Genomic DNA, 20,728 nt, shown 5'->3' with positions numbered 1-20,728 from the left:
ACATCTTTCTGGACCTGGGGCTTAATTTTCCCCCCTGATTCAAGGCCCCTATGTAAAATTCTCTTCAGATGGTCCTCAAAATATCAATAAATTAGTGACGCTTCTAGACCTAAAATTGTAACCAATTTTTCAATTGTTGTGATTATGCAAATGCTTGCTTAAATTTTGAATAAAGGAGAGTGAACCAGCTGGGCACATCTGGTGGTAACTAATAGGAACCACAGTTAGTCTCATCCAAAGGAAAGTGCTTTGTCCCTCTCAGCAGCTTAATGCTGCCAGAACACTACCTGTGGCCACTGCTCTATCCTCTGATAGAAGGACCTGCTTTTGTCTGAATAGCCAAAGATGACCCAGGGTCCTATGGGACCTCCAGAGGGCTCAGACTACTCTGTACTTTCAGAAAACTTGATTATGAAGGGAAAGGAAAGGTGAAGGGCCTCAGATAGATAAGGAGGTAGGGGCAATGAAAGTTTATTTTAGGATGGAAAAGGCTTTACTTGTTTTTGACTAAAGGAGAAGAAAAGAGGTAACATAGCAATGGAAGAAACAGGACAGCGAGGATATAATTAATAAAGCAAGGGAGGTGGCGGAAGACAACAGAATAAATGACAAGTGAGAAAGCTGAACTTGAGATAGCTGTTATCTGTATCTCTATTGATTTTGTATCTACTTGTTTTGTCAATTGTTATGTCTTCTGGATGAATTGGCTCCTTTATCGTAATGAGACGGCTCTCTCTATTTCTGGTAAAGTTCCTTGTTATGAAGTCTATTTTGTCTGATATTAATATAGCCACTCCAGTTTTCTTATGAGTAGTGTTTATATTGTATAGCCATTCCCATTCTTTTACTTTCAGAATGGATATATCTTTATATTTAAAGTGGGTTTCTTGGTGACAACATATAGTCAAGTCTTGCTTTTTTATCCAGTTTGACATTCTTTGCCTTTTAATTGGAAAGTTTAGATTATTTACATTTATTGATATAATTTGATTTAAATCATCCATCTTGCTACTTGTTTTCTCTGTCTCGCTTGCATATATGTTATTACTCTCCCTTTTTTCCCTGAATTTTAATTTCATTTTTTAGTATACCATTTATTTAGTTTATTTCTATTATTTTTCATATTAACTATCTCTTTAGTTTTTAGAAATTGCTCTAAGGTTTATAATATGTATTTTTAACTTATCAGTTTACCTTAAAAATACTAACTCAATTTACATGTGATGTTGGAAGCTTATAACTGTGTATTTCATTTCCCCTCTCATCCTTTGTGTTACTGTTATAATCATTTGACTTCTATAGATTTTATAAATTATGCGATGCATTGTTATTATTTTTTCATTAAATAATCAGTTAACTTTAAAGAAATTTAAAAAGTAAGAAAAATGTCTTTTTATACTTACCCACATATTAATCTTTTCTGGCATCCTTCATTCATTTGCGTAGATCCAAATTTCCACCTGGTATTATTTTTCTTCTGACTGAATAACTTCCATTAACAATTACTTGCAGTATTAGTTTACTAGCAAAAAATTCTCTCAGATTCTGTTTGCTGAGTATAGAATTCCAGGTTGATTTTTCCTCCCAGCACTTTAAAGATGCCATTCTATTATCTTCTAGCTTGCATAGTTTACAAAAATAAATTTGTAATAATTTAAATTTTTGTTTCTCTGTATGCAATGTGCTTTTTTTTTTCTCCGCTGCTTTTAAAATTGTCTGTTAATCACTGGTTTTCAACAATTGGATTATGAGCTGTGGTATAGTTTTCTTTGTGTTTATCCTCTTTTGGAATCTCTCAGTTCTAGAAATTGTGCATTTGTAGTTTTCATTAATTTATAAAAAAAACTTTTAGCCATTACTTCTTCAATTATTTTTTCTGTCCCTCTTCTGCTTTTCTGTATAATTGTGTCTCCAATTATACATAAGTTAAAATATTTGATGTTATACTTAAGGTGCATATGACTCTTTTTATTTTTGTTTTTTCAGTCTTTTTTCCCCTCTGGATTTCATTTGGATAATTTCTATTGTGTGTCTTCAAGTTCACTCATCTTTTATTCAGCTGTGTATAATTAGATTTTAATCCCATCTAATGGAATTTTTGTTTTAGATACTGTATGTTTTATATCTAGAAGTTCTATTAAGATATTTTTATGTTATTTGTTTTCTTATTATGTTGATAACTTCTTTAACATATTTGAGCATATTGAAAATAACTACTTTAACTGTGTTGTTTGCTAATTCTGTCATCTCTGTGGTGTCTGCTTCTGTTTCTGTTGATTGGTTTTTCTTTTTGTAATGGGTCATATGTCTAGAATTTTTTCTTCTTTCTTTCTTTCTCTCTCTCTCTCTCTCTCTCTTTTTTGGATGCTAGATATTGTGAAGTTCTCATTGTTCCCCACTTGATTTTGTTGTAATCTTTAAAGATTGTTGAACTTTGTTCTGGCAAATAGTTAAGGTACCTTTGGATTAGGTTAATACTGTCAAGGCTTGTTTTTATACTCTTTAGGACAAGTATAGAGTAAATTTTATTCTATGGTTAGTTAAGCCCCTCTACTGAGGCATAACCTTCTGAGGGTTTCTACTCAATTCCCTGTGTATGTAATGATGTCTCTTCACTTAGGACTGTGGAATTCTTCATGATGATTATTAGTTCTGTGTGCTCTGAAAATTGTTAAGCATATAGCTCCCTGATAATTATTCTCTTCTTAGGCTCATGGTATTTTATTCTAGGAATGAAAAATTCAGCCAAAGTCTCAGAGAAGCCTTATACAGATATTTAGAACTTTTTATTCCTCTTCTATATCCTTCTACTGTGTGTCTTCAAGTTCACTCATCTTTTGTTCAGCTGTGTATAATTTGATTTTAATCCCATCCAATGGAATTTTTGTTTTAGATACTGTATGTTTTATATCTATACTAGAAGTTCTATTAAGATATTTTTATATGTTATTTGTCTTTTAGTTTCTCTGAACTCTGATTTCTGTCTCCTTAATTCAACAAGTCTTTCAGGCTCTATTTGCATCCTCCTAGTATATGGCCTAAAAATTGTCCCCAGTTAAAATCTCGTGCAGTTGTTGGGTTGCCTTATTTGTTTACCTTTTCCTCAGGGACCACAGTCCTGCATTGTTGCTCACGTTTGAAAACAGTTGTTTCACTATTTTGTCTAGCTTTCTGGTTATTTATGATGAGGGTGTAATTCTGAACCCTATTATTCCCTAAAAGCTAGAAGTGGAGAAAGATGAAATGATTTTATCAAAAGACTAAAAGTGGTGGCAATTTGTGGAAGCAAAGTAAATGTGAGATTAGTTATGAAAAATATATGTATAGTTATATGCATTGAATGGTCTGATCTTATAAATGTATACTCAGTATTAAAGTAAAATTATTCACAAAACATTAGAGATATTTTATAATACAGTATTGTTTTTAATTTTTCATATTAGGATCAAAATCTTTATAAGATAATATTTAGTATAGCATTTGTGTGTAAACTTGTTTCTTCCTAATAATGCTTAATTTCCAGTAAGAATTGAATAAAACAGGGGCATTAAAAACATTTACTTTTTAGAAAGTTTATTTTTCAAGGAAAGAACCAAAATGAAAATCATAGAAAAATCGGATTTTGTGGCATTTCCTTACATTTAGTACTCTGCATGTGTGTGCATGTGTATGTATACCTAATTATATGAATTTGCATGCTTTTTAGGATATTGTCTATAATTACATGTTATAAATGTCTTAATCTCTTTACCACAATATTTAAAAATAGTAGAAGATAAATTCAACTATAAATTTATTATCAAACACCTTATTCCTGAGAGTCTCGTGCAAGATTTGAATATTAAAAATAGATTTTACTCATGTTTTTGATGTGATTGCAGTCCACTGCTTTGTAAGTTTTTACTGATCTCTTTAGATATTTATAACACCTAGCATTAGATAGCAGTTAGAGTTCATTGGGATCCTGTATTTCCAACTATACTTTCTTCCTTCAGCAAATTTAGCTTTTAAGTCAGAGGTTGCCTACTTTTGTTTTGCAGGCCTGAATCAACCTGTAAATGTAAATTTTTCAGTGCACATAGTATTTTTTCCACCCTAGAGCAATCCAGACTTGCAACAATTTTTCAGAGCTGCCCACTTCAAATGGGGCATAATTTTGCCAGGTTGTCATTCTCATAATGACTCCCCTTTCTACAGCTATTAATGTTCACCTAATTAATTCAACATGTATGTATTGTGGCCTTAGACCTGGCCTCTTCATTCCTTTATGTTACATGCTTGATCTGTGGTCTGGAGTGAAGGACGGAGCTAGATTAAGGAGAGGCAAATAATTTTAAGAGACTGAAAAATAGTCCTTATATAGGTTTATACAAGGACTTTGTGGTTTTCCTGTCAGGACCAAGCAGTTGTCTTCATCTTAACTCAGTAGTCATTTCCCCAAGTGATGTGAGTGAATAAGGTACAGATAAACATGCATTCCTCAACTAAGAAAATAGAAGAAAGATTGGATCAATAAGGAAGTTGATAAAAGACAACTTTCTACAGAAAAAAAAAAGGCTGGAGGGTGGAAAATATCTATTTCCTTTTTCTCCTCCATCAAGCAGAGGCAAAAACTTGATACTTTCTTAATTCTGTTATGGCAAGACAATTGTTTAGAGAAAAACCTGCTAGTGTTTCAGTACAGATAAAAATTACTAGCAGAATACATATTCCCTTTTGATGGATATGAGTGGAAAATATATAAAAGGAAAGTATGTGTAAAGATATAAGGCTATTTTAATTTATATTTACCTTGGAAGATGAAGAAATCAGGTAGGCTCAGAAAACATTTTGTTCTCAGATCGTTCATTTCTTTCTCCATTAATTTGCTTTTTCTTTGAGCAGCATGGATACACTGCATTATGAAACTCTGTGTTTGGAGAAGCAGGACTATAGGATAGCCTATCTGGTGGGAGAACTGTTCCCTTTTTTTAAAAAAAGAAAACAAAACAAACAAAAAAACTTCCCTGTGCATTATGACATCATTCCTTATAAAGGTAGAGATAGATTATTGTGCACATATAACATAATGAATTTATATGAGATATAGTGATTATCCCATGAGTGAGGGAACAAGACATAATTTGGAGTTGGAGCCTAGAGTGATTTATGAAGGTCATTGTCTTACAAGTTCAGATGCTTTCCATATGGCGTCAGAGAAACCCCCTTATGTACTGTATGTATAAAACATATGTAGCAAATTAGTTTCACTTACATTTTTTTCCCCTAAATATGTTTTGGTTTAAAAATGACAGTGTCTTTTGTTTATCTGGTCTGTAAAATACTACACATTTTTTTTTTTTTTTTGCTTAAGAGAGAGATTGTTAATAAGAACTGAGAGTCTTTCAATGAGACAGACAGAATCAAGTGTGAGTCCCTTTGACACTGGGCCTTGCTGTGGCGTGGGTGCCAGAGTCTCCCGTCTCATTGGATTTATGGCTTAACTTCTGTATCACGCTTAACTTGAGTGTGCTCAGCAGTGTGACCTTGTCTAGGGAGAGGAAAAATGGATTGTTCATTTTCCAGCTGTAGTGTATTATATTTCCACCTAATTTCATTTTCAAATAGATGTGAAGATGCAACTACTTCCACTTAAAAGGAAATTGCTCTACTTAAAGAAATATGGAGAATGGATTTAGAAGTAATATTCAAAATTGAAAGTGTTTTATACCTAAAATAACAAGCTTTTGTTTGGCCTAGGCAGTAATCCCATTGATTGATTTTTTTTTTTAACATTGTTTTAGTTGTGAAGACTTAAAGTGTACATGCCCTTAGATTCTAGTCCAGTATTTCAAATCTTTTAAGAATTACCTGATTCTACAAAACTTTCCCCTGTGAGAATCTATAGTATGCATATTCCATTTTCACACTACAAAGCATAGGTGGGTTTCCAAACTTAATTTCAGATTTTATGTGAAAAATTTGTAACATACTTAACAGTTTTGGAAACTCACTAGGATGTGACAAAATCGAGATTGGAAATCATTGGAGCTTTAATCCCCAAATAAGAGACTACCTAAACATTTTTGTTGGAGAAGAATTTCTTGTGTCATTAAACACAGGTCTGGCTGGATGTATGCAGTTGATCTATATCTCATTTATGGTATCTATCAAAACTGAAATATTCACCCAGAATTATAGAATTTCCACAGTTGTATAATCTCTAAGTCACACATTACAATAGTGTAACAATTGCTCTTTGGTTTGAAAACCCTGATAATCACGTGTGTTTGAAAGATAGTTTAGAAGGCAAAACGAAAATCTAGGTAGTGCATAATGTTCTTTTTAGTTAGGTCACAGCAAAGTAGCTAGAAAATTATTAGCTAGTGTGAGAGGGAAATTGGGATTTCCAGATTTAATTGAAAATGACTATGTATATGTGTATATATATATTTGTATATGCACACACATTCAAATTCAGCAATAATATTTAACTATCACCAGGTAATTAACATATGTTAGCCCATCTTGGGAAGGTGTTTTTTAGGCTCCAATTCAATGCCAACCAAACCTGATATTGTACCTTATATCCTATGAAACATTCAAGATCAGTGCACCAGTGCTATCATCTACTTATTTCTGGAGAAAGAAATAATTGTTTCAGAGAACAATTGTTTTGACAACTAGGTTCATAGATAATGCTTTTGCTGTGGCTAAAGAAGGGGTGCTGGTTTTTGAAACTGTCAATTTAGCTCTTGCAGAATCACTATGATTCATTTGCTGTAATGAAATATTCCCTTCATGTAAGCGGGCAAATTTTGATCTCAGTACAAATCTTCCTCTCTTTCTTCATCCTTCTTTTAGCAGACAGATCACACAGTTGTGTATTATATCTTCATAGCAAAGTCATTTGCAGTTATAGTAGTATGATTTTGGGTGTGAGGAAGTAGTACAGCAGCCAGTCCTCTGGATGTCTTTCTTCTTGTTCTCTGTGTTCTAGCTGTGTGTGTCACATTGCTTAGCAGATTTCCATTGGCTCATGGTTGGCTTAGGAGACTGAAGAAGAAGGATACAACTCTGTTCAGTCTGAACATCTGCTAGAGTCATGAATGGCTTTGGGGATGAGCTCATCAGCAGGTAGGTCACTAACTCCTTAGCCCAGCTATCATCAGCCAGATTCACTACCGTTACCCCATTGAGAATTCCTGATGTGTCTCAGTGGACACGAGATTGGCTAATCAGCCAGAGACCTAATTTCCTCCTGTCTTGAGGTGGGGGTGAGGAAGAGAATGGGGAAGAAGGGAAAATAGGAAAAGCCATTTCTGGAGATCTGTTTGAGTTGCTCACACCATGATGTGTAAAAACAAAACAAAACAAACAAACAAACAAACAACAAAAAGAGATTGACATACCTTAACTCTGATTTTCCCAGAGGCAGGACTCACTCACTGAATCTTGAGGAAGAATGTCAACCCAGATTGTATTTTTATCTTTGACTGGTCTTTCTCAACCTGTGCTCACAGAGGATGCTGATGGCCCACTCATCATGGTTTATCACTAAAAATTAACAAAGGTGCTTTTCCCTAGTTCACAAATTAATAAAAAACAGCGAGAGAAAAAAAGAAAATATGTGAAACAACTGGTATTATGGTTAGAATATTCTCAATATTACTGTTTTATCCGATAAATTTATCTTAAATTTTTCAAATTAGGTATACATTTATTAAACACTAATATTTGGCAGGCAGAGTGCTATGGAGGTGGGAAATATGTAAATGAATCATACACAACTCCTATTTTTGATAATCTTCCAGTCCTGTGGAATAGATTGATACACAGATAATTTCATTTGTTGGGGAGCAAAAGCAGATGAACCATAAGCAGGTGACTATGAATTGAAAAATTTTGAAATTAGATTTTCTTAAATGTTTTTGTAGATGCAGTGATTTATGTACATGGAGCATAAACTGTATTTTCCATTAATCAATATTTTCCTAGTTCTTGTGATGGCATTAAATGATGGTATGGGGAAAATGTACCATCTTTAGAGCTGGGCTTAAATCTCAGCTCATGAGCAGAGTAAATTTCTGAGCTTTCACTTCTTCGTCTGCATCCCAGGGTGATAATATTTTCTGTGCAGAATTGTTGAGAGAGAGAGTGCGGAAAGTGACAGCACCTACCTGCTGATGTGAGAGTCTTCTTTGCTACATCTCAACTGGGTGGTGGTACAGCATACTTTTTGATTCTCTTGTGATGTGGAACAAATTTTCTGATGACAAAATAGTAATGGTTAGAAAGAAATAGAGACTCACATGCTAACAATTCCCCAAGAATTAGTATGGGTTGAGGCATAATGGTGGGGTGGGTACGGTATTGCTAGAGAATTTGCTAACTTTCAACTCAAAAGTTCTCCAAGTTATTACCTGTGGTAATCGGTGTATCGTTGTTTTATCCTTATAATTACTTCTTTTGTGTGGTTGTCTCATGATATTATAGAATGAGTTATAAAGCATGACAGGACTCCCCCAGTGCTGTCTCCTCCATTTTGAAGTTGAGAGATAGAGACCCCAGTCTTTCTGTTACTTAGTGATAGACCTGGGAGAACTCAGATGTATTGAACTCAGAGATCTTTTTTCTATCCTGCCAGGTCTCTTAGCTGTGGTTACTGCTGGTGATCTGCTGGTTGTTTGTGTGCTGTGTGCATATGGTACCTTACACATTAGATTTCTAGGTGTTGATGATAATTATTATTGTGTTTGTTTAGTCTTTATATTCCCTTTTATAGGAACTTATTTTCTTAATTTTTCAAATCAGTGCTATTACTGGACAGATATTTCCAAAGTGGTCTTTATTGCTCACTTAGATTGAAAACATTAATGGTCTTTGGAACTAAGCTTGAAAACAAAACTGTGTTCATTTTTTTTTTTTGGTAGATTCATTTTTTTTTGTTTCCTCAACAGCTGTCTTCATTTCTTCTAAATTCTAAACTTTTAAAAGCATGTCCCTTTTCACTTGTTGTGTGTTAATATTTTTCAGAAATGTTCATTAAATGGATAAATTTTTCCACCCCTTTCAACACTAGAAAACAAAACAAGTTGAATCATGTCAAAAGCAAGTAGTCCACAGGGATAATACAAGCATAATGCTCTTTCTGGATATAATTTAAAAATTTGAGGACCGTATCATTTCATGAATTCTACAGAGACTGATTAAATCTACTAGGGAAGCAAAGTTTGTTATATGGAAACCCAAATACATTTTGCAGCTTTGAGTCCCTCGGCTTTGAAGAATATATTATGAAAGTGACCCAGTGATCCATAGACTGCAATTTTTACATTGGGTTGTCAGGTTATGAATCAAATACTCTGTTGTAGAATACAAAAAATATTTTAAGATTTAGTGCTTTTAAAATATGTAATAAACTTCTACCAATATGTAATATAAATTCCCTCACAGCATACATTATTGTTAAATAGTTAATTAAACATATTTTGGTACATGGAATGTTTGTACCCTCAGCATTTCAAAGCACCTCATTGCCAAGATTAAGCTACTAATTAAGCATTCCTTGAGGGACAAACACTGGTCTAGGAATTGCTTTAGAAATCATCCAAGAGCACTCTAGGAAAGGAGTCACTAAAATCCATTATAAAGGCTCTTCTGATTCTTTGAAGTTATTCACTGTGCGTTTTCTGGTATTTCTTTTTATATAATATTTAGTTAATAAACTTAGTGGACTTACTAGCTACCGATCCATTATTTTGATAACTTCAGGCTTATTACGCATATAGTTCTATTCTGTTTGAGGAAAATGTGAATAAAATGAAGAGGGCACAAGAACAAGAGAGATAGTTATTATAAGCAGCCTTTCTCAACAGTTGTTTCCCGAGTTTTGTAAGAATTGCAAGACAACCCATAAAAGCTTTTTCTGGGTAAGAGACTGCTTTTGAAATTTAAGTTGCAGTTCTAACTTGCAAGTTGTTGCTACCAAAGTGGCATGGAATTCATTTTTTTTCTTGTTTTTTGAGGTCATGGACCTCATAAAGTTAGGTGGGCAAGTTTTACCACTTCCTATTCTGTTGGGCATGTCATTCTTGAATGACCAAACACCGCAACCCTGTGTGGTGCCCTCTGCAGATGAATGAAAAGCTGCTTTTCAATGTGTTGTCTCTGATGAGTTCCTAAACCATTTCCCATGTGTCTTGTAATTTTCCACTTATTTTGGGAGCACTTTACTTAGGATCTGGTTAGGTGGTGTGATTTAATGAGAGGAACCACCTGGAAGAGCTGCATTGTATCCTGGGTTGTGTGGCTGGGACAGAGTAGTCCAGCCTCCTTCAATCTTGATTCCCATTTCTAAGAGGGGCTATTACCTTCTTAGCCTTTCTCATTGGATGATTGTAAGGATCAAGTGAGATATTGTGGGTTCTTTACAGGCTCCGACATACTGAAATGTAAGTTGCTTTTATCATGCATAACATGGAATTGGCAGACATGGCTTCTTCTTTAGTATCTTGGGGTTGTTTTTACTTAACTTAGCATTCTGTTTGCTCAGCTGTTGCTACAATGGCTGCAGTGGTTAGAGGAGCTAAGTTCTGTATGTGTTCCAGGTCTCCTTCATAAGGTGTTTAGTTGGCATCAGTGTAACCTTTCTTTCAAGTGAATTGAGATAATCCTTGAAATAGGTCTTTAGCAATTTAGTTGAAAAGGTTTTTTAAAGGTCCACTCTTTAAGCTAGTTAAAGACGGATATAGTTATGTTCACTGTCTTCTGTTTCACATAGATTGAAGCCTAGAAGGTGGCCGGTTAGCTTGGTTGGTTAGAGCATGGTGCTGATAACACCAACGTTGCTGGTTTGATCTTCACACGGACCACTGTAAGCAGCACCCTCCTTAAAAATAAATAAATAAGTAAATAAATAAATAAACAATAAATTTTAAAAAGTGGGGGGGAAAATAGAATAAAGCCCAAACTGCCTTCTGTGGCCCACACAGCCCCCGTATGATTTCTCTGGCCTCTGCCGGCTGTTCTGATCATCTTATACCACTCTCTTTCTTGCTCATTCTACTCTGGCCACACTGACTTTTCTATTCCTCCAATAAGCCTGATGCATTCTTGTCTAGTGCTTATAAGCCTAATGCATTCCTGTCCAGTGCATTGTCACTTGCAGTTTCCTCTGCTTGAACAGCTTTCCTCTCTTCCTTTTCTTCTTCAGATCTTCTCATAGCTGGTTACTTGTTATTCTGATCTTAGTTCAGATCTATTCTCAGACAACCATTTTCAACCCTCACCCCACTCATTCTCTTAGACATGACCCTGCTTTATTTTTTACAACCTAAAATTCTTATTTATTGTTTGATTTTCCTGCCATTCACTAGAATGTAAGCTGCATCATAAGGGCAGGGACCTCTCTTGTCTTGCTCAAAGTGGGGTACCCAGACATCTAGAAGAGTACGTAATGTGCTGTAGCACTTCATGATTTTTTTATAGAATGGGTGACTTGTTAAATACCAATACTTCCATTAAAGAAGAAAATAATATCAAAGTATAAACCAACATGCAAGTAAGTGACCGGCAATGCAATTATGCTTATTGCTCTTTTGTGAAACGTTTTATTTTTAACTCAGTGTTTAAATTAAAAGTTACCTTACTTATCTATTATTTTATTACAGACCACTCTAAAATTTAGTGGCTTCAAACAACAATTTATTATTCCTCACCATTCTGTCAGTTGGCTGAGGCTCAGTTGGATGGTTCCTCCGCTGGAATCTTGGATGGGGTGGGACTGGGGCATCCAAGCTAGCTTCCGGCATCTCATCATGTGGCCTCCTCTCTCTCTCTCTGAGAAGCTGGACTTCTTATGTAAAGGCTGGCTTCCAAGAGAGAGCAATCCAAGCAGACAAAGCACAGATTGCGATACCTTAAAGCATAGATTCACTCTGCCACATCCTATTAGTCAGTGCAGTTCATAGAGCCAACTAGATTCAATAGGAGGAGAAATAGATAGATGAGAGGAATGGCAAGGAAGGTGGGGACATCTGTACTTCACCACAGAGTGGTCTTTTCCTGAGAGAGAAGAAAAAGCAATTTTTTAAACATAGCACATGCACTGCAGTATGCTAGATACTGGGGATAGAAGAGATTCACAGTCTGTGGGGAAGTGTGGTGTGTAACTCAGGAGTTTGAGTAAGAGACTTGGTCTTTCATTGATGGCCAATGTGTTCTTTGAGGCTTGACAGATACTGTGAAGTTTATCTCGTACTTTGCATTTCTTGGCTGAAAGGAATTGGTATCTGGGTTGCTTCAACCTCCAATGATCATGCAGTATATTATGAAAATGGAAAAATAATTCATTCTTCCATTCTGGAAGTTAGGAATTTAAATATCTTTGTATGATTTTAGTGAATCTTTTAAATGTTTTTCATATAAGCAAGTCTCCATTATCCATGTAAGTATAATTGAGTCCTGCAGTTAACTGCTATGCATGATTTTAATCAAAAGCTTCAGTTTTCTCTCTCATTAAATCCTTTATCAGAGCAGCTAAGTGTTCCCATGGGGACTGATTCAGTTATTCTCCCCTTCCTGTCTGTTATGTGGTGTAGACGGAAAGGTGTAGGTGCCATGTGAGGACAAGTAGGCAGATAGCAAAAGGAGAATGGAGACAGGCAAGGGACCCAGGTAAGCAATTACTTGGCAACAAAAGCATCAAAATACCAGCTCTTATCTAATGTCCTAAAAACTTTTCATCTACTTCTTTGATCTCTGCTCTTATCTAGCCTCCGAGAAAGGTCTCATTTTCTTCCCTGGGTTCCATCACAGTGCTGGATGCTGAATCTTTTGCTCTTACCACATCTATTTCTTGAGCTCTGGGTGCTCATTTCCAAATATCTAAGAGACATTTCTACTGGCATGCAGTATAGCCACCTTAACTTGTTCCAGAAGGATCTGTTATTTGCCCCCTTCAAGCCTGGTTCCTTTCAATATTCCATACCTCAATCAATGGCACCATCATCTATCAGTCAACAAAGTCAGAGCACTGGGTCTTCCTTGACTCTTATATTCATTTTTAGTTTTTATTTAAGTTGGATTTTTCCAACCTCCTGAATATGTCTTGAGGCTCTTTCCTCTTCTCTATTCCCACTACCACTAATTTGGTTCAGGCTTTCACTTTCTCTTGACCACAAAATAGCAAGAAAATGGTCTCCTTGCATTCAGTCTCACTTTCTCCTAGATATCTTCTATAGCTTTGTCAGAATTACTTTTAGAAAAGCTGCTCATCTGCCTAAAAATCCCTCATCAATCTTTGTTGCCCATTGGTTAGAGAACAAACACTTGATGGTAGTTTACAAATCACCCAAAGTAATTTGTAACCTTAACCATCTCTTTTCAGGCTCTAACTCTAGCTGCTGCTATTCACCATCTCGCAAATCTTTTTGCTTATAGTTTCCGAAAACTTCAGCCTTTTTCATTGGTCCCTGCCTCCACATATACTGTTGTTCCAACTACACGGAATCCCCTTCTCTACCATATCTGCCTGATCGACCCAGGTCATCCTTTAAAACTTATCTCAGTAGGTTTAAATGGCCATTTGAAACCATTTGAGAGCTCCCACAACTATCCTTCAAATAAAAACATATTCCCTCATTTGTGCTACAATAGTACTTTTATTATACTTTCTTGGCTTAATGTTTGAATTCCCTATAATTCCTCTTCTGCCAGTGTTCTGCAAAATTTGAGTTGGGTGATGTCGTTAAATGTCTAAGTTTAAATGAAGTATAATGACCATATTAATTAAAATAATAGTACCTAGAATAGGGTCTGGCACTCCCTATGCTTTACCCTTTTTGTGGTTGGCATTTTCTCCTCCACCAGGCAACTGTAAATTCAAATCCACAAAAATTACAGTCAAGCTATTCCGGAACAATTGATATAGTTGCACATAATTTCCCTCCATAAATGCTAATTTCATGAATCCTGTTTTAATTTGGTTTGAATCTGGTTAACCATAGGGAGTTATCCATAAAACTATCTTCCATTTTCCCTCACCCCTCACTCCTTTCCTTGCTTTCCTTATATAATCAATGATTAAATCACTCACATTTGTCTTACCCATGGCCGACTGAACAAAATCAGTATTGTTTATCAAAGTCATTATAAGTGGTTTTATTTTGGGTATTTAAAACAATTTTCAGTCCATTTCAAGAACTCATACAGGATAAAAAAGAAATTAGTTGGTCCAAGTTTTCTACATTACAAGTTATTTCCATTACTCCATATCGCTACATAAGGCAATTTGTTTAACATTCCCCATTTTCCAATTTTCAACAGTTATAAGATTTGGTTAAATATTAAATACTATGCATTTCTTACTCTAATTCTGATATTTTAATTAATAGATGCATTTTATTTATTTAAACTTAGACATTTAACAATATCGCCTGACTCAAACTGTAGAACACAGGAAGAGTGGTAAATACTGGGTGTGAATATTGAATGATTTCCTGATAAAAGAGACATATTACTGATGCCACACCGTTTTGCCCATTCCTTCCATGAGTACAGATGTTATTCTAAGATCTCTGTAACCAACTTTCAACCATGATAGCACAAAGCAAAAGACTCACTGAAGTACTACTCTTGACATACCTCAACTTGAATAGCTTAAACTAAGAACAGCAGCTATGTATTTAATAAATTTTGCCATGTGAGAAAAAAACAGAAAACCTAACTTGTATATTTGGTAAGGGTGTGGATGAGATGGGTGTTCCCACAAAACAAGTCTGAAGAAAGGAAAGGAGGCTATTTTAGGTGAAAAATATATTTGTTAAAGCAGCTTGAGTTAATTAAATCTCATGTTGGCCTTATTTGCTTTCTTGTCTCCGTGCCTCTCTGCTTCTCTCAGCTTAATGTTGGCTACCTTGAAGTTAACTGGCTTGAATCGGAGGACCACACCCTTAGTTTGATCTTTCCCCTGAGTTACTTCATTCAACAAAGAAATTTTACTGGGATTTTTTGTCTTCAAAATCTTTTTAAGTGCCACATCTTACTGTGTCTAGGAAATAATTTTGGGTGTGGTTACTGGTATACAGAACATGGAACTGACTGGAACCAAAGTGATGAGAAATTTACTGAGTATTTGAGGGAACTGGTTTCCTCCAAACAGCAGCAGCAGCAACAACAACAGCAGCAACAACAACAACAACAGCAACAGCACTTGGTTAGAAAGCCTTTGACGAATTATGACAATACATACATTGGAACCAAAATTTTCATGAATGGAATGTAGCTTAAACAATTTAAGAGACTTCCCGGTGGGGGTGTGGGGGTCATGCTCCTCATTACCCATTTTAGATGGGTATCTGCCCAAGGGCCAGGGCTAAGGGCCCAGAAGAACTGTGGGTGAGGGAGTTCCTCATGGAGACCAGAATCAGGATTAAATGAAGAATTCTCCCCATGCCAGAACAGCGGGGCAGCACAATGTCTGCCCAGTGACAATCATATGTTTCCCATTCCTCCTCTTTCTGAATGGGATGTTTATTGATGTTAGCCTGTCCCTGGTCCCACCATTGAATATGTTGAATATTGAGTATACGTGGGGAAGAAGGGAGTAGGAAACACATCATTTTAGTGAATTGGACATCAAACAATAAGGAGTCATTTATAAACCTGATGTAGGGGATTGAGCATCACCTGAAATCTTAGACACTATGACCAGAGAAGATTTTGGATTGTCCTTCTGGGGACAGGGTAGACGTGGTCTATGTGTGGGAGGAAAATCAAAATGGATATTTGGTGGCTGTGGCAGAGGCTGGCACGATGCCAGTTTGTTTTTGTCTTCTTGGGTACACAAGAAAACTAGATTTTTTAGTTAGCCTTATATTTAGAAATTGAAATCATAAGTTATGTGACTAGACATGTTATGGACAATAGTATGTGGGTGGAAATGATTTATGCCAGTTCTAGGCTTGGCTTCTAAAAATCTTTTGAGCAGTCTGCCACACCATCTTGTCTCGTATAAACTTGCCGAACAGATGGATGAAGTGGTAGAGTCCAAGGGGATTCTGGCGGAGAGTGCAACCATTCAGTGGAAGAGGTCAGCTGGAGGGTATGTTGCTGAAATTGAGCAATTGTACACTGTTAGGGAGATTATATAATTTATTTTCCAAACCAGGGCAGTTTTCAGAGTAAAAGGGGGTGCTATTAGTAATTGTGCTGGGACAATAGACATATACCATGACTGTTCAGGGCAAATTTGATGTATGATGGTCCAGTGTAGTGTAGGAGTCGCTGGTGTGGGCTAGACCAGTTTAAAGAGTTCCGGGGAAGCGCCAGACAATTGAAAAAGGCAGCAGTTGAATGTCTGCTCTGACAGAGGGCATTTTACCGCCACGAAAAAACTTCAGACATTGCCAGATAAGGGAAATGGCCTTTCCCCCTTTATCTCTAATTCCTCCTCCCCACTTTGACTCTGGAGGATCTAGGAGGAAGATATTGAATAGGGAAAGAAGACTGAAGAGGAAGTTAGAAAAACATTAAAAGGCATACGACTATGTCTGGTTTCCCCATTGCTGTTTTGCAAAAGTCCAGATCAGTTCTATATTATAGAAAAAATAAACTTTGAATCGGATGAGAGACGGGAGTTTTTATTGGACTTTAAAGATCAGAAAACGAGGGTCTTTTTCATCTTCAAGTAGCTAGAAAAATGATAGGATCTACTTGAAATAATTGCAGTAATAAATGCTAACATTATATAGTACTTTTTATGCTATCTTCCAAATACTGTTCTAATATTTATATTAGTTCAAATATCTATATTAGTTTAATGTATATTAATAACTATACTTTACATTAATTATAATTAATTGTGGGAACAATACTCTGTATTGCCTTCTTCAGCTGAACTGCTTCTGCAGAGAACAATTAAAGACAGTAGCAGAGAAGCATAAACCTGCTTTCTGACTGCACTCCAATGAGTCCAGGCCATTAAACTATTAGACATACATAAGCATGCTGTGTCAGTCAGGGATCAGGGATAATCATAAAACTGGAGAGAAAATCATGGTGCTAGAAAGGTAGATCTGGTATAATACCCCGAACTATAAAAATTAAAAAAAAAAACACAAAACGAGTTTCTCAAGGAATCAATAGCAGGTGTCCACCACTGAGTCTGTTGAGATAGTTCCTGTCAATCAGCACGCATCTCTGTAGAATGGGGAGAGGCAATAATATTGGGGACGCTGTGAGAAGAAAGAGCTTGAGAAGACAAACAAGGCCAGTTTAAGAACATTGTGTCTGTCCCTGGTGCCAGGACTTACAAGGAGAAGGACGAGTCATCAGTGTTACAAAAACCAAAAAAGGATGCTAGTACAAATAATCATGCTGCCTTTGTTGCTTCTCTTTTTTATGTTTTAAAGGAAACACATTTTGCCCTGTTAAAATCAATTTTCTACCCATAGAATTTGAGTTTCTTTAGCCTCAAGTGCAAAATGAGAGTGAAGTTCAAATGAAATATCCTTTTCTTTCAGGTTCTACCTTGACTATGCTGAACATTTGGCTGAACCTTAGCTGGACCACATCCAGCAATGTTAAACAATCCTAATAAATGCAGTACTCTCCTGTTTTATCACAGATAATTTGCCTAACTTTTATAATTCATACTTGTGGGTTCCTCCAAAGAAGCAACTGGTTATCTGAGGCTTTTCCTATAAAGATAAACGTAATTGAGAACAAATCAAGACCTTCTTTTTCTGAGTGAAATAAATTCAGTGTCACAGTCTGGGTCAGAAACTAGGTGTATGACAGGGCGTCCTGGATATCTCTGTCGCTTCCTCTTTGTATCAGACTCCAGCATCCAGCTGACTTGGTCCAGATGGTTGCCAATCTGTGCAGCTGCTCCTCTCACTGCTTCTCCCTCCGCCAGCCATCGGTTGGGTCGTACTGAGGTGTTGGAAGGTCTCCAAAACATGTTTGCAAACCATGCACTGCCTCCTAATGCACCAAGGAAAGGAAAGAAAGATAGAGGTGCTACCCTATGTAGGTGAAGCTACCATAACATGAGATTAAACTGATGGAACACATTTGTGGTTTGTTGGGAGTGTGAAATGACAAACTAGAGCAAATAAGCACTGATGAAGCACATTGTCCCTTCCTTTTTTTTTCTTTTCTTTTCTTTCTGTGCTTACTCCTCAAATATCAGGCTGACTTTGTCTACTCTCACTTTGGGGGAGATAACTTCCTTTCCGGATGGCTTTAAGGTAATAGCTTTCAAGCTCTTTTTTTTTTTCTTTTTCCCTTACATTACAGATGTAGTCAACAGGGTTTTGCTTTATTGCTTTGTTATTCTCCATTTGGAACAAGGAATGCAAAACTTTTCTTCTAAATCCTTATAAGTATTCATTTTCAAGATGCAGACTCACCTGTGAACCTATCTTCTTTCCCTTTTTCTGTAGTCCAACCCCACCCCTGAGAGAAAGCCTGCAATAAAAGAAGAGACGAATGGCAGAATAAGGGCTACATCCATTTCTCATTAACTTAGGACTGTCCTGATTTAGCGGCACCAAGTCCACACCCTGAAACCCAGTAGATTTATCTTCTCTAATTCAATATGCCTTAGAATCTTTAGTTTGCCATATCTGTATGGTGGTTAAACTGTCATATGAAATAAGTGCTTATCTTTTACCATATCAGAGGACATTTTCTGAGGACATATGAACTTAATCCATCTAGTATCTGATTTGCTCACACATCTTTCACATTCTCCTATATACTCAAGAAAGTTTTATCTTACATTCACTGTTTGAGATATCTTATTTGAGTAGTCTGAAGAAGGTACCTGAAGAAGAGAGTCCAAGTTAGCGAGATCTGAGTATAGAGATCTAAAGGGTAGGTCAATTTAACAAATTTACTATAAAAATTCTACTCATTCTTTCATTCTTAATAATTGAACAAAGTCATGCTTTTCTGCATACAGATAAAAATCTATGCAGAGCTTTTAAGTTCTGAGTTCTGATTAACTAACTATACAGGGCTTTTGTCTCTATGGGCTCTTCAAAATGCCATATTCTTAAAAGAATCCCGAAGGAGGATCATAGGGATGACACAAAAGATATCTTGGACAACCTTTTTAAAAATTGAACATTTTATAATGATTTAAGTGTGAGAAAATCAGGGACACATGGATTGCATTTCCCTTGGAATACACATGGGTTTGAAAATTAAGGGAAAACAGGCTTGGCACATTGTGGTTGGGTATTATTGAACGTAAAACATTTGGAGAAAATATTTAGATTTTTTGACAAGCGCCCAAAATGACCAAACTCACTCATCTGTTTCTCTGCCCTTTGCCACTAACATTAGCCTAGAACCGGAGGGCTTTCGAAGTGACAGGATACAGGGGATTTTGTATTTTTGTCAGGAAATGAACCTTGCCCTACTTCCCTATTCCTTCATTTTCTTTACCATATCTCCCACACCTTAGGGGGAGGTATTTTTTATCTGTATTTTAAAGTTTTAAACATTAAATACAAATCTCACTAGACAATTTTATCAAAAGAGTCTAGATAACATAGCAACAATTACCTTGGCAACGACATCTCATACAATCACCTATATGCATCTCTTTTCTCTTTGTGTCTCATTCATCTACATAGCATTAGTAGGCAAGTCCCTTTATGGCAAACAAGAAAATGAAACGAAAAATAAGAGTCTATGAATATTTTATCTGTTCTTTGGCAAGATGGTAGACTTGAAAAATTACAGAAGTGATGAATTTTTTCAATTACTTAATTGGGGATAAAAAAACCACACACACAAAAATCACTGTTCATTTTGATCTCTACTGAGGTTTATAGCCATCACTTACATACTACAAAATGATTACTATGCTTTTTAAGGCCTATAATCTTCTCTCAGGTATCAGTATTAGTAAAAAGTCTCCATAATATGTCCCATGGTCTTTAAATCTCTCTGAATTCTTATACTAGTGAAATGTGTGTATCTAAAATGCATGCAAACACCAAATAGATGTGAAGACCAAGTAAACTCCTGAGGAAGATGGCGTACAAGTTCATGTGAAAAGGTCAGGCCAGATTCATTGAAAACGTAGGTGTTCAATAAAAATTTGAATGAGTCCTAGATGTATGTGTGTATATTAGTTATCTATTGCTGTGTAGCGAAGAACTCCAAAACCTAAAACAACCTAAAAACAGCTTGAAACAACAATCATTGATTATTTCACAACTTCTGTGAAGCAGGATATGGGCAAGTCTGAGCTGGGTGGTTCTGGCTTGATCATGAAGTCAAGCTATTAGACTGAGCTGCTGTCAGACCACTCTGAGGATTCAACAAGGGGAGAATGTGCTTCCAAGCCCTGGCTCTACAGAAACTACAATTCTTTTTTTTTTCCTTTTTTAATTTTAATTTATTAATTTTTAAATTTTAATTTATTTTTTTACAGCTTTGTTAAGATGTAATTGGCATAAAACAACATTATGGAAGTTTAAGGTGTACAACATGATGATTTGATGCACTTATATGTTGCAAAATGATTACCACAGTAGAGTCAGTTAACATTTCCATCACCTCATATAATTACCATTTCTTTTTTTGGTGAGAACATTAAAAATCTAATCTCTCAGCAGCTTTCAGATATATAATACAATATTGTTAACTATAATCATCATGCTATAGATTTGATCCCCAGAACTTACTACTTCCATAACTGGAAGTTTGTACCCTTTGATCAACAGTT

The sequence above is a fragment of the Rhinolophus ferrumequinum genome, chromosome 5, assembly GCF_004115265.2.
Source record: "Rhinolophus ferrumequinum isolate MPI-CBG mRhiFer1 chromosome 5, mRhiFer1_v1.p, whole genome shotgun sequence".
Classification (NCBI taxonomy): Eukaryota; Metazoa; Chordata; class Mammalia; order Chiroptera; family Rhinolophidae; genus Rhinolophus; species Rhinolophus ferrumequinum.
The sequence above is the reverse complement of the archived record's forward strand: the minus strand, read 5'-3'. Positions refer to the sequence as shown.